The following is a 19756-nucleotide window of genomic DNA, read 5'->3' as shown; positions in this document are numbered from 1 at the left end:
CCAGGCAATGAGTGAGTAGGTGGGCGTGAGGGTCGGTAAAGAGATGGGTCAGTTGTGGTCCTGAGCTTATAACAAAAAATAAATGTTTGTTCATGTGTCAGGAACTGAGGTGCGCCCGGTTATTGGGTGTGAGGGAGGGCAAAGGACGGGGTGGTGAGAGTCCGTCCAGCTCCCATCCTTGGCTAGGGAGTGTGTGTGTGTGTGTGTGTGTGTGTGTGTGTGTGTGTGTGAGAGAGAGAGAGAGAGAGAGAGAGAGAGAGAGAGAGAGAGAGAGAGAGGGGAAGGGGCTGCCCTGGACCTTGCCTGCTAACCTGAGACTGACCAGCAGATGGCGAGAGTGCTACGGGAACGTCAGGGACTGCTGGGGAGGGAGGGAGGAGAGAGGGAGGGAGACAGAGAGACAGACACAGACGCAGAAACACAGAGTCAGAAACAGACAGAGACAAAGACAGAGGCAGAGAGAGAAAGAGAGAGACAGAGAGAGAGACAGAGACAGAGACAGAGACAGAGAAAGACAGTATATTAGTCTGTTTGGGCTGCCATAACAAAACACCATAGACTGGGTGGCTTGACAACAGAAATTTCTTTCTCACAGGGCTGGAGGCTGGCAAGTCCAAGGTCAAGGTGCCAGCAAGGCAGGTTTCATTCTGAGCCCTCTTCTCTTGGGTTGTAGGCTGCCGCCATCTCACTATGTGCTCACAAGGCCTTCCTTAGTGCATGCTCCTGGAGGGAGGGAGGGAGGGAGGGAGAGAGAGATAGAGAGCTCTTCCTGTTCATATAAAACAGGCAGTTCTATCAGATTAGGGCCCCACCCTTGTGACCTCATTTAACCTTAATTAGCTCCTAAAGACCCTCTCTCCAAATACAGCCACATTGGAGGTTAGGGTTTTAACATGTGAATTTTAGGAGGCACAATTTAGTCTACTGCAGAGACAGAGAGAGAGAGAGAGAGACAGGGAGAGAGGGAAAGAGAGGAAGAGAGACAGAGACAGAGATGGGGGTGGGGTCGGTGGGGGCGGGAGGGAAGAGCCCACGGCACTGGGTTGAGATCAGAATTCCTGGTTCTGGGCCAGCTTTGCCATTCACTTGCCGTTCACAGACGCTGTGACCCCAAGCAGACACTTCTCCCTTGGAGCACCCACATCTTCACCTCCAAAGGAGGTAGACGTGCACCCCTACCATACCTGCTGAAGTAGCTACACACTTACAGAGAGCAGCTCTTAAGAGCCTCCCCCCTATTTTCTCACTCAGGGACAGAGCAACCCTATGAGATGGGCATTCACATTGCCTCCATCTTTCAGATGAGGAGACCGAGGGTCAGGGAAGCTAAGTGGCCTGCCCAAGGTCACACAGCTCGGACTCAGACCCAGGTCTTCTGACCCTGTGGTCTAACTAGTGAGCGCTCTGAGAGGGTAGAAGATACAACACAGATACGAAGGAAACTCAGAACTTCTTCGCACAGCTAAGGTTGACCAGTTGGTCTCTCACTGGGGGTCTCTGCTGGGGCTTCCACAAAACTCTGGAGAAAGGGCAAATTTGGTGCAGGGAACACAGGCCCCCAAGCTAATGGTCAGGAAGCTGGCCCAGAGACCTGGGAACCCAGAAAAACACTTCCTGGACACAAGGATACCAAATAAAACTGTCCAAGACGGTGGCTTCTGTCCTGCCTTGGTTCGCTGGATGGTGAAGCACATCTTGCTCTTGGCTTCCACTGTGTGGCATGTACGGGGCCGTATGCAGAGGAGAATCTACTCCTTTTCTCTCCGAGACACACGAGGGACGCCTAAATCTAATAAGTTAATTTAGACTCCTAGAAACAAGATTAAATTTTCAAATGAAGGCAGGCTCTGACAGCTAAGGCATAAATCTTTTATTTAAAATGGAGACTAAACCCATTCAAATGCAATCAGCAATGACAGATGCAGATAGAAACACGCTCTGATAGAATAGACGCGGCGTGGATTTGTTCGCTCTTGGTGACATATCACAAAGGGTGACCTTAAGTTCAGTCTGAGTGTCAGCCAACAGTGAGGACTCTGCATCCATTTCCATGTGGCTTGTTGACCCAAGGTGGAGCCAGGGGAGATGCCAAGGCAGGTGGGAGGGAGCCAGCCTTGGAGGGCATCGTCCCATTGCTACCCCCTCAGCTGCCACAAGAGGGCAGGAAAGAGGGCCAGCAATGTTTGGCGGTCCCCAGAGTGGCAGCAAAGGAGCCTGAGGGGGAGAGAATGGGGAGCTGTCGAGAGCAGGCAGGAGACAACCGAGGTAAGAGGAGAAGGTAGGTAAGGACACGTGGGGCATTTCCTGGAGCTGCCAGGGCAAAGGAAGCTCTGCAGACCCCAGACCTCCAAACAGTCTTCTGCTTCAGCTGCCTGTGGGTGGGCATTCCTGAGTGCCAGACACCGTGCATTCCCTACACGATCTCACTCTATCCTCACATCAAACCCTTTTACAGATCACAGGCTGAGGTTCAGAGGGGTCAAGTCCACGCCTGAACTGTGCAACCAGTTAGTGCCAGAGTCACGAGCCCTCCCAGGGCGTGCTGACTCCAGTCCCTCACTCTTCCCCTCTGCCCCTCCACAGCTCACAGACATCCAGAGATGCTGGGGGGTCTAGCAAACATACTGGCACCCTGTTTGTTCTAACTCAGGCAAAGAACAGAGAATGAGTTCTTCTAAGTATCGCACCCTTTTTGAAGTTTTCAGTTGCTTGCTGCCGCCAGACCTCTTTACAGCAGCACAAACTCAAAGTCACCACCACAAACATACAGTCCTGAGGACTGGGGGTTCCCAGATGGATACCCCATGAGTTCATGTTCAGCATGTTCCCAACTTATTTGAACATGAAGTGTTTGTGTTCCTTTCATTAGACATAAGATCACATCAATCCATCTTCCAAGGAACCCATTCTGGGAAACATTGCTCTAAGAATATTTCAAGTGGGCCTGTGGCTCCCTGCTTCTCCAGACTGCGTATTATGGTACATGAAACTTCGCCGTTAAATACTTGAAGCAGATGCCCAGAGAAGCCATCGTTGACACTGGTGGTTTTCAGTCTTTTTAGGATGTCTCCTTGGGTAACTTGATGAAAGTTGTGGGGGTTTTTTTTCCCCCCAGGTGGAGAGAAGCATGCACACATATTATGTACATACACTCGAGTGTTGACTTCAGATTGAGGGGTGTGTGGGTTCTTTGTTGCCCAGAGGCCTCAGGCCATAAACCTCTGCTTAAAGTCACCATCAGCTGGAGTCCTTGCTGCCGCTGGCAACCGAGCACTTGGCCTTGGGAAGAGGGCCAAGCCTGTTGGGTTTAAGGCTGCTGAGAGGGTCTGGGTGAAGGGGTCTGGTACACTCCTGTCCTGTGACAAAGGAAGCCTGGAGGGTCATGCCAGTATCATGTGTTCAATGTAGAGAGTACTCAACAGGCTTCCGGAGTAGGAATGGAAGGCATCAGGCAGCTTGGTGAGCAGAGATCTCTCTGCAGGTCTGAGGGACCTGCCCACAGCCCTGTGGGGAGTATGAAGGTCAGGGCTCCCACATCTCTCAAAGCCCCCCATAGCCTAGTGCATGAGAATCTCTGTTGCTGATGCTTGCCCAGCACCCATTCCCTGTCCCCCCCTCTTCTGGGGATAACACTCTGGTTGTCCCTGGGGAACCACCCCCCACCTCAAACTAGTCCATGTGTGTGGTATGGCTCGGACCTTGCCCCCAGATTCAGGGCGGGCTCATGACCCAGGTTCATGACCTGGACAGTCAGAGGATCCATTTTTCAGGTCACAGTGACTGGTTTAGGGATAGGCATGTGATCCAGGCCAGAATGATTAGTTCCAAAGGGATAAATTATGGAACTTTTCCTGAGAAAGAGCAGTGTTCTCTTGGGACTGTGGATAAAAAAGTATGCCTGGAGCTGCTGGTGGCCACCTTGACCCATGAAGAGAGATTGCCTGAAAATGGATCCTCCACTGAAGAGATCAGGTAAGAGATGGAGAGCTGGGGTGTCCCAATGAGACTGTTTGAAACTATATCCAGCCACGACCCAAATTAATCCTATCCCTGGCACAATTACATGAACCAGTGCATTTCCTGTCTTGCTTAAGAGCATGTGTGTTGGATTTCTGCCACTTGCAACTGAAAGAGTCCTGAAAAATCCCCTGAGGTTAAAAACACATCCCAGGTCCATGCCAGGTAGCTGAATTAGAATCTCCAGGAATGTAGATCTATCTATCTATCATCATCATCATCTATCTATCTATCATCTATCTGTCTACCTACCTATCTATATAGATATACATATCTTCCTGGGGGATCTAATGATCTAACAGCTCTAGCTTGTAATAATTTCCCCTGCTTTTGTACCATGGAGGTCACAAGATGCCCAGCTAGGGAATCCAAGATTATCCACATGTGGAATTCATCCAGTAGAAGCCCAGGAGTCAAGATATTTAACATGGTTTGTCCTTAGTTTATTCCCACTTTCAAGCTCTCAAGTGGGGCTAAGAATCACGTGATTGTGACAACTTAGCTTTGCACAGGAGCGAGAAACTGCTCTGTGTTCATCTAAACTCATCTCCTCGTCTTCCTGTACCCACTGCTAGACCACACCTCCTATCCCCTCTTGTAGGTAGGTGTGGCCATGAGCTGGGTTCTAATCAATAAAATGTGAGAAGTGATGTATGCCATTTCCAGACTCAGCTTATAAAAATCTCCCTGGATATTCTTCATGATTTTTCCTTTTAGCTCGATAAACACAGGAACCTAAACACAGGAAACCATGCTGGAAGGTGTCAGAGCCACAAGGAGGAAGGACCCCAGGGTACCCGGTACCAGAATCACTCTTGGAGGCAAGCTTCCTGGCTATCAGGAATCCCTGTTTGGGCTTTACACAAGCCAGATATAAATGTCTATTGTGTTAAGTCACTGGGATTGGGGGAATCCCAATCCTACAGCTGTTTCCTTAACAGTGAATTTTTATGAATTTCAGATAACTTTTCCATCCATTGATTCATCTGTGTTTTATAAGAACTCTGGGTGGCAGTCTGGGAATGGCATTTTACAGATGACAATGCTTGTTCTAGCTTAAGTAGTTGGTAGGAGGATAGAAAATTCTTCTCAAAAGAGGAGTTTGATGCAGATGTGAAGAGACTATGATGATAATAGCTCTTTCCTTGGCCCTGGCCCCTTCCTATTTGTTCAGGCATTTCTGTAGTTAGAGTTCTTCCCTGGGACTCAGCACCCAACTTCCCACCCTCTCTGCCCCCAGTCCTTTCCCAGTGAAGACTCTGGGGGCTCTGCCTCTGTCCATGGTGCTGAAGCCAGTGGCGTTTATAGAGCCTCGTTATGGAATGAACTTGGGCTTAACCACTAGAACTGCGCTTTACTTCTAAACATTTGCTCCCTTAGAAAGTCTTTTAACCTCTCCAAATGTTAGTTTTCTTATCTGTGAAATGGAAAATTATACTTTCTTCATGAGATTGTTGTGAAGATTAAATAATGTGGAGAAACTACTGGTGTAGTAAGAGTGTCATTTTACACCCTTCTCCCCCACTTAAAAATTACTGAACCACTTCCTTCCCTCCCTCCCCTCCCACCAAGAATAGTAGGTGAACTGAGGATGATTCTTATTTATGTGTAATATTGACTTCAAGGGTCAGATCTATCATCCACTGAGGTTTGAGTGAATTCAGAAAAAGGAAACAGACTCTAGAGAGACTATCCCTCATGATTCTAGCTGCTATAGGCTATAAAGGGTTACAGAATATTCTAAGAGTTTAAGGGAAGTGGAAATTTGAAACTTGAGGAAAAGTATTTTTTGTGTCCCCTTTCTTCACTTGTAAAATGGTGAGGGGGGGCGGGTGGCAGCTCAGCTTTTCTGACCCCATAGAACAAGGACAGCTTTTAGTATTCTCACCGCTCGTGGATCCTCTTCTTTGTAAAGATTTTGCCAATTAAACACTCTGCACTTATTAAGGAATAACTAATTCACTTCCCCAATTTTATTAATAAAAGACATTTAGGAGTGATTGTGCGATAGAAACAGTATTAAGCTTCCCAGTTTAATGAAGTGGTTGATGCTGTAGTTAGTCTGTGTGGTCTCATTATCGGCTAATGTGTGGATTCCCTTAGGTTTTCTGAATTTTTGCCAAGAATTCACAGGACCCAATGCTACTTCTGTGAACCTCAGTGCAGGAGTCATTGCTTTCAGTGGGCTCTCAGAATCCTTCAAGCTCTGACCTGACTCTGTTGAGCTCTGATATACCAGGAGGGGTGGAGCACAGTGGGCACAGGAGGAGAGGAGGAGAGGGGGTTGTGGGAAAGCAATATGTACCTTGGGGGTCGGAACAGTAGGGACATCCCCTAGTGTTTGGCTTAATGCTCGTCTGGGAGCTGGGGAGAGAGGGAGAGAGAGAGAGAGAGAGAGAGAGAGAGAGAGAGAGAGGCTGTAAAGTTGGTTTATTAATGAAAACATGTCCACCAAGAGAAATAGTCAGTTGGTCCTCTTTCTGTCAACACGCTCTCTCTCGCACATAACATAGGAAGCTAATTTGAAATAAGAAGGATGCTTGGTGGGCATAGAACTAGAGTTAGGGAGTTCATAGTTTTAATGACATTGTCTTCAAACTATGATGGCTATTGGGATAAAACTTCCTAGAAAGGGCTATCCAGGCCCTTTCAGGAGTGGAAACCCCTCTCCATCCCAGATAATGCTGGAAGCAATCCACTAACGCTTTACCTTTGAGCTCTGCCCCCCACTCGTGCCTGCTACCAGGGAACCCACCGGAGACATTCAAGCTGCTGCACTTCTTACCTGCTCTGCGGTTCAGTGAAGCTTCTCTTAGTATGGTGAAGGAACGGCCTCCTTCACGCTGCTGGCCTCCTTTTGTAATATCTTATTGGTTGGTTTCAGCCTCAACGGTGTCACCCTCAAGTTAGGATGACAGCCATTCTGGATTTGAACTGATGGCATTCTGAGTCCAGAGCCCGTTCTCTTGACCACAACCCTAACCTGCCTCTCTAAGGCACCTGGCCCTTGAACCCTAGAGGCACATCTCCTCCTTGTCCATCCTGTACAGAAAGCTCAGCCAGAGGGCCTGGTGAGCTAGAACAGGAGGAGGTCTCCCCCAGGACGCACCGACCCTGACTCCAACTCTGCAGCCTCAGCACAGCGGAGGGTTTACTCTCCTCCCAAAGGCTCAGGGCTCGGTCTCTCCCCGGGTTTATGAGCTGAGTAGGTGAAGGGCATGTTTGACCTTTCCAGTCGCTTCTCCCTGCTTCATGACAGTAGCTGCTACAGAAAAATGAACTTCTTTTTTTTTTTGCAGAACGCGGGCTTCTCACTGCTGTGGCCTCTCCCGTTGCGGAGCACAGGCTCCGGACGCGCAGGCTCAGCGGCCATGGCTCACGGGCCCAGCCGCTCCGCGGCACGTGGGATCCTCCCGGACCGGGGCATGAACCCGTGTCCCCCGCATCGGCAGGCGGACTCTCAACCACTGTACCACCAGGGAAGCCCCAGAAAAATGAACTTTCATGCGTTTCCAACTGCCAAAAACACAGCAGCCGCGGCCAAGGACTAGACGTGTGATTTGCTGTAAGCCTGGGACCTCGTCCTTCCTGCAGCCTGACGCTGCCACGGCCCAGATGCAAAGCAGAGGCCTAGTGAGGTCTCCCCTGGGCCCAGGACCGAAGCCCCCGCAAGAAGGACAGAAGCTTAGAGGGCTACACAAGGTCTACGGCAGCCATTTAACTTTAAATCTGCTCCCAGCACCCAGCTTTCCTCCCTCACTCTCAGCCCCAACGTTTACCCTGATCCTCCTGGCCAGCTCGCTGCACCCCCATCCATGCTGCTGCCTCCAGAGCGGGGACATCTCTCCCACCTCTGGGGGGTCACCCACTCCTTCCCAAGTCCCTCGCCTGGGATGAACTGCTCCTGCCTTCGTCTTGCTGTTCACTTTGTGGCGTGTGTTGTGTGGTTCCCTCCTCTATTGTGGCCCCTTTACTTTCAGTCTTGGGTTCAGTTTATTTGCAGGCTTCCTTCTCTTTAAAACAAAACAAACACAAGGTGCCATTGTCTGGATCTTGAGAAACTGCGGAACCCTCCTCTTTTTGCATTGCTGGGTACATTTCTTGTTTCTACCCGAACGATCGGCCAAGGCGAGAATGCTAATTTATCTGAGTGGGAGTATGCCAACATCACCCTGAAATAAAGGTGTCGGCACTTAGGATAAAACCCGAACCCCTCATGATCTGGCCCCACTCACCCTGACCTCATCTCCCATCTCTCCTCGTCACCGGCTAAGCTCTGGCCACACAGCCTTGAGTCTGGTCCTCAGGTGTGCCAAGCCTGCTTCTGCTCAGGCCTTGGCACCCATCATTCCCTCTGCCTACAGCACTCCCCCTGCATCTCTGCAGGCTGGCTCCTTCCCAGCACGTGGGCTCAGCTCAGCCTTCCCTGACCTCTCCATCTTGCCCCATACTCCCCAGTATCTCTCTATTGGAATATATTTTCCTGATATATTTTCCTCTCTGCACTTAACAATTTCAGAAGTCATCCTTTCTTTAAAAGATTAGTTTCACTTTGTTATCGTCATGCTCCACTAGGACATAAAGTCCACGTGAACTGGGATCTTGCCCATTTGCTTTTGCTACATCCTTAATGCCTAAGAGTGCTGGGTGCACAGGAAGTACCGACTTCAAGTTTGCTGAATGAATAATGGTGGGGTGATCACATACCAGTATCACATGCGAATGTCTGTCCTTCTCCTGTTTTGGGAGTTTCTACCCCAGCACCTAGTGTCTTGCCTTTAGCATGGAATAAATATGAATGAAATGAATTAAAGGGCCCCTCACCCACTAGATTATCTTTTATGGGACAGGCCAAGTTGTGTGTTTCTGACTCCCCAGCATCTTGAAGAGCAGCTGTTCAAAGCACCTGTTGAATTGAATAGCATCCTTTGAAAGTATTATGTCAACTTTGGTAACTGAGGAAGAAGGGCCTGTCTGGTCCTTTGAATGTGACTTGTTGGACAAACTAACACCTTGAGTTCTCATTCTCAGTTGTGGGTTCTGGGTCATGTGAGTGCAAAGGCTGTACCTCACACAGCAGATGTGTTGATGGAAACAGGGAGAATCTGCCTAAGATGCCGAGTGTCAGAGGAGCGGCACAACATCCTTCTGACACTTGAAAATTGCAAATTTGAAAGACTCCTTCTCACTTGTCAGCTATCCAGGCCTCCCCTGCACAGATGGCTTCCAGGCCTCACTCTCCCAGGCTGGATCTCCCATTGTCCCACAGCCAGCCGGCTGGTATCTTTGAGACCCACCATCGGCACAGTAACTCAAACGTCCTAGTCGCTTGGTTTCAGACTGTTTTCTCAGGTCTCTTTCAGTTACAAGTGACTTTAAAAAGGGAATACATTGGCTCAAGCACAGAAAAGATGTTGGGTAGAAGTTGCTTCAGGCGTGGCTGGATCCAGGGGGCTCTGTGTGACTGTTTATTCTTCACATGGGGTCTCCCATACGGCAGCTGTTAGGGGCAAGGTGGCCCCTAGAAGCCTCAGCATCACCCAACTACTTCAATTGTCCAAACATTACTCACTCCATTCTAGCCACTCACTTTTTTCTGTTTTCCTTAAAGAAACCAGGCATACTCTTGCCCTAGGATATCTGCACTATTCCAAGTGCATGGAAATCCCTAACCCCTCCCCTCCATGGCTGTGTATCTCATTCCCTTACCTCCTGCAAAGCTTTGCTCAAAGCTACCTTCTGAAGCTGCACCTGACCACCCGATTTAAAATCAGAATCCATCTCCCCAGCATTCCCAGTCCTTACTTTGCACGTCCTCTGCCCCCTCCATAGCATTTACCGCCTTCTAACTTCCTGTATATTTATTATCTCTATTGTCCTCTAGCCCACTAGAATGTCTGTTTTGTTCGCCAATGTTTTTTCACCAGGAACAATGTTTTGTTCACCAAGAACCCAGTAGAGTCGTGTCATATAGTAGTTGGTCAATTTGTTGGATGAATGAATGAAGCAGAAAGAAATTAATTCAGCATCCAGACATAGGAAATACAGCAGTAAACAAACAAAAAGCTCTGCCCCTTGGGACCTTACTTCATTGGGGGGAAGGCAGAGAATAAATGAGATTTTTAGAGAGTACCAAATACATGGAGTTTCAGGTGACAGTAAGTGCTGGGCAGGCAGACATGGCAGATGCCCACAGTCAAGGCGAGACCTAGTTCCTGTCGTATGCTGAGAACCTGACAAGGATGGAGATGATTCTTGGTTCCTCTGCTGTTTAAATATTACTCCTTTTGAAAGCGAGACAGGATAAGCGCATTGCTAATGACAGTAATAAAGTGTCTCTCAGATTTGTTTACAGGCTGTTTGCTTTTATGTTCATTCCCTTCCCGATTCGGTTCAGGAGCGGGTGTGGGCAGCCCCCTGCCTGTCCACATTCCCTTGACATTTCCCACTCACGTGGTGTAATGAAGAAATATGCAAACTGACTGGGAGCTACTAGTGTTTGGAAGCCCCTCTTGGAGCGGCTGCTGCGGGGAGGAGAAGAGACCCAAACCAATAAGCAGGTATTGATTTGCATTGGCATCAATGTCTTTTTATATCAACACAAGTATTTTATCAAAACTTGCCTGGGGGGAACATCCATCTTCATATTGACAAGTGGACGATATTACATAGTATGGAGCTCTGCATACAAATATAGATGCATAATCAATATTTCATCATAAAATTATGATCTGGTTTTGATGTTCTGCAAAAAGAATCTCAAGATGAATAACAATAATAATTTTGAAATGCAAAGATTGTTTTTCCATTTTAATAAAAGTTGGGGGTTTCTGCTGGCCATCCTATGTGGGCAGCAGGAAAAGACCCGTCTGGCTGGAGGAGGGGTATGGTGGGAGCATTTGCAGACCAGAAGGCTGCCTCGGTTTTGCTGTTTGAGAATCAATTGTGGACACACTCTAGGCCTATTCGTTCATCTACCTGTGGCCCCCATTGCTGGCCCACGTCCGGACGCTCTTTGGTCTCTTCATCACTTCTGTGCCAGCTTCACTGTATCTTTGGCTCCAGGGGGTGGCAGGTGCCACTCTTGTGCTCCTGGAACCACTTTAACTGCGAAAGCTGAGAACTGGAAGGGACTGGCTTTCTATCCCCCTGGGTGGCCCTCAGGCAGAGATTGAGGAGTGGGATTAAGAGAGCCCAGCTCCTGGGCTTCCCTGGTGGCGCAGTGGTTGAGAGTCCGCCTGTCACTGCAGGGGACACGGGTTTGTGCCCCGGTCCGGGAAGATCTCACATGCCGCGGAGCGGCTGGGGCCGTGAGCCATGGCCGCTGAGCCTGCGCGTCCGGAGCCTGTGCTCCGCAACGGGAGAGGCCACATACTGCAAAAAAAAAAAAAAAAAAAGAGAAAGCCCAGCTCCCTAGGTCTAGTTCCCTGGGGGATCAGGTGGAAGCTGCCCTGGGGGCTTTGTTTGATCCTGTTCCTGTTCTCCCCCTGCCCCCACTTCCTGGGCTACTTCTGCTTCCCCCTCATGAGACTCCCAGGAACATTTCATAATATGACACCTGCACAGGAAGCCTTGTCCACCAGTGTGCTTCTGGGAAGTCTGACCTAACACATACCACCCATTCCAAAACGATTTATTGAGTCTCTACTGTGTTCCAGGCACTGTGGCAGGAGTTAGGGATAGAACTACGAGGGAAGCAGATACAGCCCGCATCTCTGTATCAATTTTGGTGCTTTAGGTGGGCTATAAAAAAAGGAAATCTCACACGGATGGGAAATCAGAGGGCTCCAGCGCCCTCACGATACAGCAGCACCACGCACCTGGTTCTTCCACCTCTCTGCTCAGCCGGGCGCAGGGCTGGCTTCACCCTCAGGCTGGGAGCATGAGGCTGCAGCACTCCTAGCCGTCCCAGTCAGACATGACAGCACCCAGAGGAAGACGAATGACCATCCCTTCTTTTGGCTTTCTCTTTAAAGCAAGGATGCTTTCCTAGGTCCCTGTCTTCCCTAGCAGAACTACCTTTGTCTCATTGGCCTGAAATGGGTCACATGCTCCCTCTCGGAGCCTGTCCCTGGCAAGGGGGTAGAATTACCCTTGGGCCAGTCAGGTTCACCCTGGGGCCTGGGGGTTAGGATGGTTTCTCCCGGCTTGGGGACGTTTGAGGCCATGGACCGCTGAATGCAACAGCGGGGGTTCTGTTAGGAGGCCGAGAGTGTTGATGCTGGGTGGGGACCACTGCTCCTCTGTCACTCTGCCCTCTGGGTTCCTTCCCGGCACCTCCCTCTGGCCACCATTCAACACTCACTGTCTGTTTATGCGGTTTGGTCTGTCTTCCTTCTACATGGTGACTCTCTGAAGGCAGCAACCTGTTTTGCTCACTGCTCACCGATGAATAGCATAATGTCACACATATAATTTGCTCAATAAATATTTGGTGAATAAGTGAACGGTAATAGTGACCAAACGAGTGTATAAACGATCATCTATGGTTTGAAAAGTAGATGTGAAGTGAAGGTGAGGGGGTTTCCCACCACCCTCCAGTGGGGCATGCCCCGTGATGATGGCAGGGCAAGGGGGCCACCACTCCCGGATGAAGGAGCCAGGATAAAGCAGGAAGGGCTCCTTCTGGAGGGAGCGAGGGCTGAGGCTTTGGGTGAGAAAGGCCTGGGCTCACCTGGGCTCTGACACCAACTTTAGGTGTTACCCCTCCTCTCTGGGCCTCACTACTTTCTCTAGAGGAGTTGGGAGGATTCGATCATTGACCAATTTGTTGAGCACTTCTTATGTGAAGATGCTGGGATGCATGCAGGAAAAGCACAGGGTGTGATTCAGGCATTTGGGGGACCCAGCTGTGGGGCTCAGGGCTGGATCCTTAAGCTGAGGTTTGAAGGATGCATAATCGGGCAGCTGGGGATGGAAATGGGGATGCACCGCAGGCAGAGAGAAAAAAGCAGGTAGAGAGATGCTGGGGTGGGACCTGAGCTTGTTTGAGGAAAACAAGGCTGGCCTGGTTTGAACTTGGGGTGGGCAGGGGCGCATGGTAGGAGATGAGGCAGCGAGGTCAGCGGGAGCTGCAGCCAGGAGGTGGCACAGCACAGACTTTGTACTTTATTCCCAGGGTGACAGACATTACGGATGAGGTTCAGAGTGAAGCGAGGGGATGAAGATGGGCAGACTGGGTGAGGGGCTGCTGCAGTCTCCTAGCAGGAGTCGAGGTGGCTTGGATTGGCACAGTGACAGTGGTGAAGGAGAGAAAGGGCCTGACTGGAGAGGTCCTCAGGAGGAGATCTGGTAGCTGGGAGTCCAAGATTCTGCCCTGGTTGGGCGTCAAGGACACCTGTCGTCTCCTGCTTCTTGAGCAGTATAAACCAGGTTCTTGCCACCCAGGAGGGAAGCTTTCTTTCACTCTGTGCCCAGGGAAGGAAGGGGTGAATCAAGCATAAGGCAGCTAAGAAATACTATGTAATCAATCACGCTAGCTTAAATTAAATGCAGTCTCCAAACGTGTTGCCTAGCATTTTTTCCACACCAAGCAGAGGCCAAGGTGGATAACCAGTACATCTAGAGTATCGCTATTTGAAGGTGGAGAAAGGCATCCTCATTATTTCTGGTGAATGAGAAGGTTGGTGGGGGGAAAAAATAAGGGAAATGTTTTGGGGCATAAGTTCTAGAAAAACTAACACCTTGTCCAAAATGAGTGGTGATGTCATGGAAAGCGCATAGAATTTGGAGTCAGAATCCCAGTCATGCTGTGTGACCCTGGGTGGGTCATTAGCCTCTCTGATTCTTATTTTCCTCACCTATAAGATGGGGATGATAACGGTTGCTTAAGAAGGTGACTGTGGGTATGAAATAAAATAATGTTGGTGAATGTGCTTTGTCAGCTGCAAAGCACTATCTAATGTCAGGATTATCAAGAAAGTATTTTTTAAGCAAAAAGAAAAATCAGTTGGGTGATACTATTGAATTAAGGTTAATTTGGGGGTGTTATGTATTTATGCTTAGGAGATGCATGCCAAAGTATTTAGGAGTGAAATGTCAAGTTGTCTAGAACGTTCACATCGTTCAGTAAAACCCAAAATTGTACAGCTCAGTGCATTATCTGTCTATACAAATATCTCCATCTATTTATATCTGTATCTATATATTAAGAGACATAAAGAAAAAGTGGCATAACACTAACCACTGGGGAATCTAGCTGAAGGGTATGAGTGTTTATTAAGTTATTCTAAACTTTTCAGTAGATTTGAAAACTTTCAAAGTAAGAAACAGGGAGAAAGTCACAACTGGACTGTGGATCTAAGTATGAAAGGCAGAACAATACCTCAGGAGGTCACTCAAGGCAATATGTCCCTGACCGTGGTCTTCAGTAGGGAAGTGCAGCCACTGCCACACTGTGGCCTGGCAGGGCTGGAGCAGAGGGAAGAAATGCCCCAGCTTCTCTCCCTGATCCCTCCCATCTCTTCCTGGTACCCCCGCCCCCCGCCCCGTGGGCTGAACCCACTCAGATACCAAGGGCGGAGCCTGGTGATAAAACGCATGGATATCAGCCTCCAAGGGCACAGAGCTGGCAGCAGGGTGGAGAAGGGCAGAGGATGGGTCCAAGGGACAACTGGAGAATGACCATCACCCTCCTTTTGCCTTTTGCAGCGACCGGCAGGCAGATACTCCTTTCTCTCAGTCCTCCTAAGGCTAAGTGATAGGAAAATGACACCGTCCTGACCAACAGCTCAGCTGTAAAGTGGAGTCTCTGCCTGGATCTGGGAAATATTTCCTTTTTTTTTTTTTTTTTTTGATTGGAGAATGATGCATGAGGAAAGCCAGTCTCTCCCTCCCTGATTTTGGATTTTGTGGTGTGGGGACATGACGCCAGGGACTGCTGCAGCCCTGCTGCCACCACTACGGAGGGAAGGCCAAGAGGATGGTAGAGCAGCCCTTTATAATTCTGCACCTTGAAAAAAAAAAATTCTGCACCCAATTCCAACAGGTGTGGGAGGTTTTCCCACACAACCAAACAATTCTCTGACACCAGGTATCCTACAAGTCAACTCAATTCTGACACTATCTACCTGGATGCTGCATCAGACCCCACAGGTTAAGGGCTCCATCCTACAAGACGGCCCTCACACCCCCATTTCAGATGGCAGTTGCAAGCCCCGCTTGTTTCTGACTGGCTGTAGATCAGAGGTTCCAACGCCCCCCTACTTGGGTTCCATTAAGTTGCTGGAGTGGCTCACAGAACTCAGAGAAAGTTTACTTACTAGATTACAGGTTTGTTATAAAAGGATGTAACTCAGATGGAAGAGGTGCGTGGGACCAGGTGTGGGGAAAGGGCACGGGGCTTCCATGCCCTCTCTGGGAGCACCACTCTCCCCACACCTCCACGTGCTCACTCTTCAAACCCCGTCCTTTCAGGTTTTTATGGAGGCTTCATCACATAGGCACGACTGATGAAATCATTGGCCTTTGGCGATTGCACTCAATGTCCAGCCGCTCTCCCCTCCTAGGAGGTTAGGGATGGGGGCGGGGGTTGGGACTGTGGTTCTCTTGGCAACCAGCCTCCATCCTTAGGATGGAGGTCTAAAAGTCACATAACAAAACATAACAAAACACCTTTATTTCTCTTACCTCTTGGGAGATTCAAGAGTTTTAGGAGCTTTGTGCCAGATAAAGGACCAAATACATATTTCTTCTTATAAATCACAATATCACACCCTTACTAAGAGCCCTGACATTGCTGAACAAGCGAGTCAGACCTGGACCACCTGCTGCCAGGCTTCTCGTGTGTGTGTGTGTGTGTGTGTGTGTGTGTGTGTGTGTGTGTGTGTGTGTGTGTGCGTTCCCATTACAAAGGCCCTTGGTTGGGTATCTTGTCTCTTTCTCCCACTAGCGTCCTAACTGAAGAACAGGTTAACGTGGCCTCCTTAGTCACATTCTCTCCCTGACCTTCTAGAATTTCCACTCCGATGGTAACAAGAAACAAAAAACAATGAAAACTGAGGGAATGGGCAATAAGAAAGAGAAAGGTATCAAGAGGAGATCTACCGTATCAGAGGAGGAAAATGTAGAAATACGCTCTATTGTTTGTCAATACTGTAGACTTACAGGGTGCTAAGCTAATGGATTTAGGAGACCATGCTCTGGCCTGCGTGGCAAACACTGTCAGTGCCCAGCCCAGACCTCCCGGATCCCCTCATCCGCTGTGCACCCATCTCCCAGCTTCTGTAGGCTCTTCTCCTACCAGCTCCCACCTGTGACCTTCAGGGGATGCTCCTTGGGCCCTAGAGCTGCACCCCTTCCGCAGAGAGCCCAAAGCCTTCCGGGTGGCCTTTAGCCAATGCCCGGCTCCCGTGAAAGTACACAAGCCTCGCACCCTCTGTCCCAAGGCTGGACAAACCCTGAGATGTAATTTGTGCCCAAGCCCCTCTTGTGACCAGGCTGCATCTGGGATTTCACTTCAATTACACCCGTGTTTGGCTTCTTCCCCTTCCCCATGCTGCTCCCCGGCTCTGCTTAGTCCTGGGAGCTGTAGGAGATGGAGGTGTGGGGCAGAGGTGTGAGGGGCATACAAGGCTCTCTGGCGTCTTTGTACTTGGGAGCCCTGGCCAGCCTGTGGTCTCTCAGCTGCCCCTGATCTTGGCACACACCTCCCTAACTGCCCCTCCTGCCCTCCTTTAAGGTGGAACTGCCCAGGCCCACTATTGCCCAGCCTCTGATTCTCTCTCAAGTATTTACTTCATTTGCAAGTGGCTTTTCTCACCATAATCTCATTAACGCCAGGAGGGACCTGAAAGCCAGGCATTTATCTGACAGTTATGTCTGTCCTGCTCCCTGTGGTTTCTGCAGGGCAAGAAGCAGTCAGGAAGTCACAGAAAGAAGGGGACATTTGCTCCAATACAGACTTATTGTTTCCTGCCAAAGCCTCTCCCTTCACAAGGAATCCTTACCTTTTGCTGACCCCGGAACGTGCCAAGACCTTGAGCTTGGCGGAGTCTGCCACCAACGTTACCTCCCCGGTTACCCATTTCGGTCGCTAATCTGGGACTACATCAGTGGTTCCCAATCCTGGCTGCACGTTAGTTAGATCCCCCCGGGAGCTTTTCTAAATGCATTTACTCCTGGCTGTCCTCCCCGCAGGATCGCGTGGCAGGGGCCTCCGGCGTCAGTCTTTTTCTAGCCCCCAGGTAACCGCAGTGCGCAGCCGGGACCGAGAACTGCTGCTTTGCAGGAAGCAGCGTGTTCTTGGGGAGCCACCCCTAGGGGGCGGCCTTCCCTTCGCCTGGGCTGGTTGGCCACCTTCGTTCTGGATGAGACGGCTGGATGCTCGTGGCTTCTTTCCTGCCGTTCTCTTAGGTCATCCTTCTACTTTGTAACATCTCTCTTTCTTTGAATGTTCAAGTATAGGGCTTATCTGAAGCTGTGGGCATTTCTAAAGATCACCAACTGTTGGTAACTGTAAGATCCGAGGAGGCAGAGTCTGAGGACGGGTATGCGGAGACGGGTGTTCTTCCCGGTGTCAGGCGTCAACTGCTTTGACGGAAACTTGTGTCTTTTTGGTGAGCAGAGGAGCAGAGAGCGTGTTACAGGAAGGAGGGCCTAACAGGGAGGGTTAGACACTCTGCTTACAGACTTTATTAGAACATGCTGCCTTATCGGATCACAAAGACTGCTTTTTAAAAAACTCACAGTTTACCGCTTAGACATCAGACAGGAATATTTTACCAAGGCATCAGAAGTGCCACTCTGAACAACAATTTAGCCCTTTAAGAATCATTTTCACTTGCCTGTTCTTTTCACCTATATTCAAGGGGGAAAAAAGCAAAGCCTGATCTTCAGCTGAATGACATAAACCTCCATTAATTACCTAGAAAGATTTGCTTTCTTTCCCCTCCAGTCTAAACACTTTAATGCCCTCTATCAAAGGCACAGGTAGTCTGAGGGAGAGAGTTTCGGATCACCTTCACCACCACACTTCAGGAAATTCTGACATTTTAAAATAATTTTAGAGGACATGTTAATTCCTTCCCTTTGATGGTTACCCTGTGGATTCTCATATTTTCCTTTCTCTCATGTCTGCCAGTTAAGAAAGACACTATTCTTTCTTTGATGAACGATGTTATATCCAATTCCTGGCTTATATAGAAAAAGAAAATCATTTATTTGGCCCTATGTAGGAAAGAATAATCATTTAACAGATGGTGCCTGCCAATTTTCATCCGTTTTTTGTGGGAGGGAGTGAATACATGCAACGTTTAGCTATTGTACAACACCAGGTCCTCTAGCCACCTGACCCCCACAAACATTTCTTTCTGAGTTGGAGTTATGCACCAAAGAGAAATACTGCCATTTTCCAGTGCAGACCTACCAGCTGTTACTATGGCCCTCGTCCCATTGCCTGTTCTACGAGACCAGTGGGTTCCAACTCTGGCTGCCCAGCACTTGGGGCTTAAAAATATATGGATGTGTAAGCCCCTGGCCATAGAATCAGAAATTCTGATTCAGTTGGTCTGGGAGGGGGCCCAGGCCTCAGCATATATAGTGGACCCCCAGGTGATTGTAGCATGCAGGTGGGTTTAGAGCCACCAGTGTTGACTGTCAGCCTTCCTGGTAGCAACACTGCCTTCTTCACCTGGTACCCCAGCACCTGCCGTGGAGTCTGGTACATGATAAACATTCACGAGTCTGCTACGAATTATATCCCAAATGGAAGTTGGAATCCTGATACTGACATCACATGACAATATCACCCTCTTCTGATGTATTTCCCAGATGCTATACACTAAGCAAGAAGTCTTAGGATCATCAATTCACAAGGATTCACGAGGAAATCTACTGACATCACATGACAATATCACCCTCTTCTGATGTATTTCCCAGATGCTATACACTAAGCAAGAAGTCTTAGGATCATCGATTCTAAAGAAGCAGGATCTCTGTCATACTAATGTGCCATGGTTCACTCTGGGCCCACATTCCATTACTTGCAAACACTCAAAGACAATGACATAGCATTTAGCCTGTAAAAATGAGTCAATATATTGAAAAGAAATATTAAGTTATTTAAAAAGGCACAGCAATAGATCCTAGACATATGAGGCAAAATAGCACAAGTAGCAGCAGTACCTAATTACTCTCACTTGCCCCAAACTGTACAGAACGCTGCTCAGAATAAACACCCATTTCTTCCACGTGCCTTTCAGGCAAAATTTGTGAGATGGCTACCTGAATTCCACAGCAGAAGTTGAGTTGTCAATTTGGGGCCTTATTTTGGCTGGTTAGCTGACTGATAGATTGAGTCCCATGTTCCTTCATTTGTCTCAGGCCTTTGAGCCTCTTCTTGGTGCCAGGCACTGCTCTAAGCACTGGGAAACAGGGATGAACTCAGGCGATGTACGCCTGATCTCATGGAGCTTATATTCAATTGCGGGAACTAGACAGGATAGAAGCAAGTAACAGCATGCAGTTCCGATAACAAGTGCCCTGATGAAAACAAAGCAGGAGGATCTAATAGTGAGGAACCAGGGATCGACTTCTGCCTGGTGGCCAGGGAGGGCTTCTGTGAGAGGCGACTGGCGAGGTGAGGTCTGAGATTCAGAAGGCAGACTGTACTGGGCAGGGAGACAGCAAATGCATAAGCAGGAAGGAGCTGGCAGCTTGAGCAGTAGAAAGGCCAGGGGCTAGAGCTTAGCAAGTGAGGGAAGGGTGGTACAAAATATGAGGCCTGATCACGTAGGGCTTT

General features: G+C 49.1%; 1 protein-coding gene across 1 annotated transcript in view; it reads right to left on the bottom strand.

Annotated features, from left to right (window-relative positions):
* Positions 1-7306, bottom strand: part of C20H16orf78 (chromosome 20 C16orf78 homolog) — a 41230-nt gene extending 33924 nt beyond the window's left edge. The window contains exon 1 of the mRNA XM_067721313.1: positions 594-7306. The gene's annotated coding sequence lies outside the window, so the exon portion shown is untranslated. The remainder of the gene's footprint in view (positions 1-593) is intronic.
* Positions 7307-19756: the final 12450 nt, after the last annotated feature.

Source organism: Pseudorca crassidens, chromosome 20, assembly GCF_039906515.1.
Source record: "Pseudorca crassidens isolate mPseCra1 chromosome 20, mPseCra1.hap1, whole genome shotgun sequence".
In the NCBI taxonomy this organism is placed as follows: domain Eukaryota; kingdom Metazoa; phylum Chordata; class Mammalia; order Artiodactyla; family Delphinidae; genus Pseudorca; species Pseudorca crassidens.
This window is presented reverse-complemented; position numbering and strand designations above follow the sequence as displayed.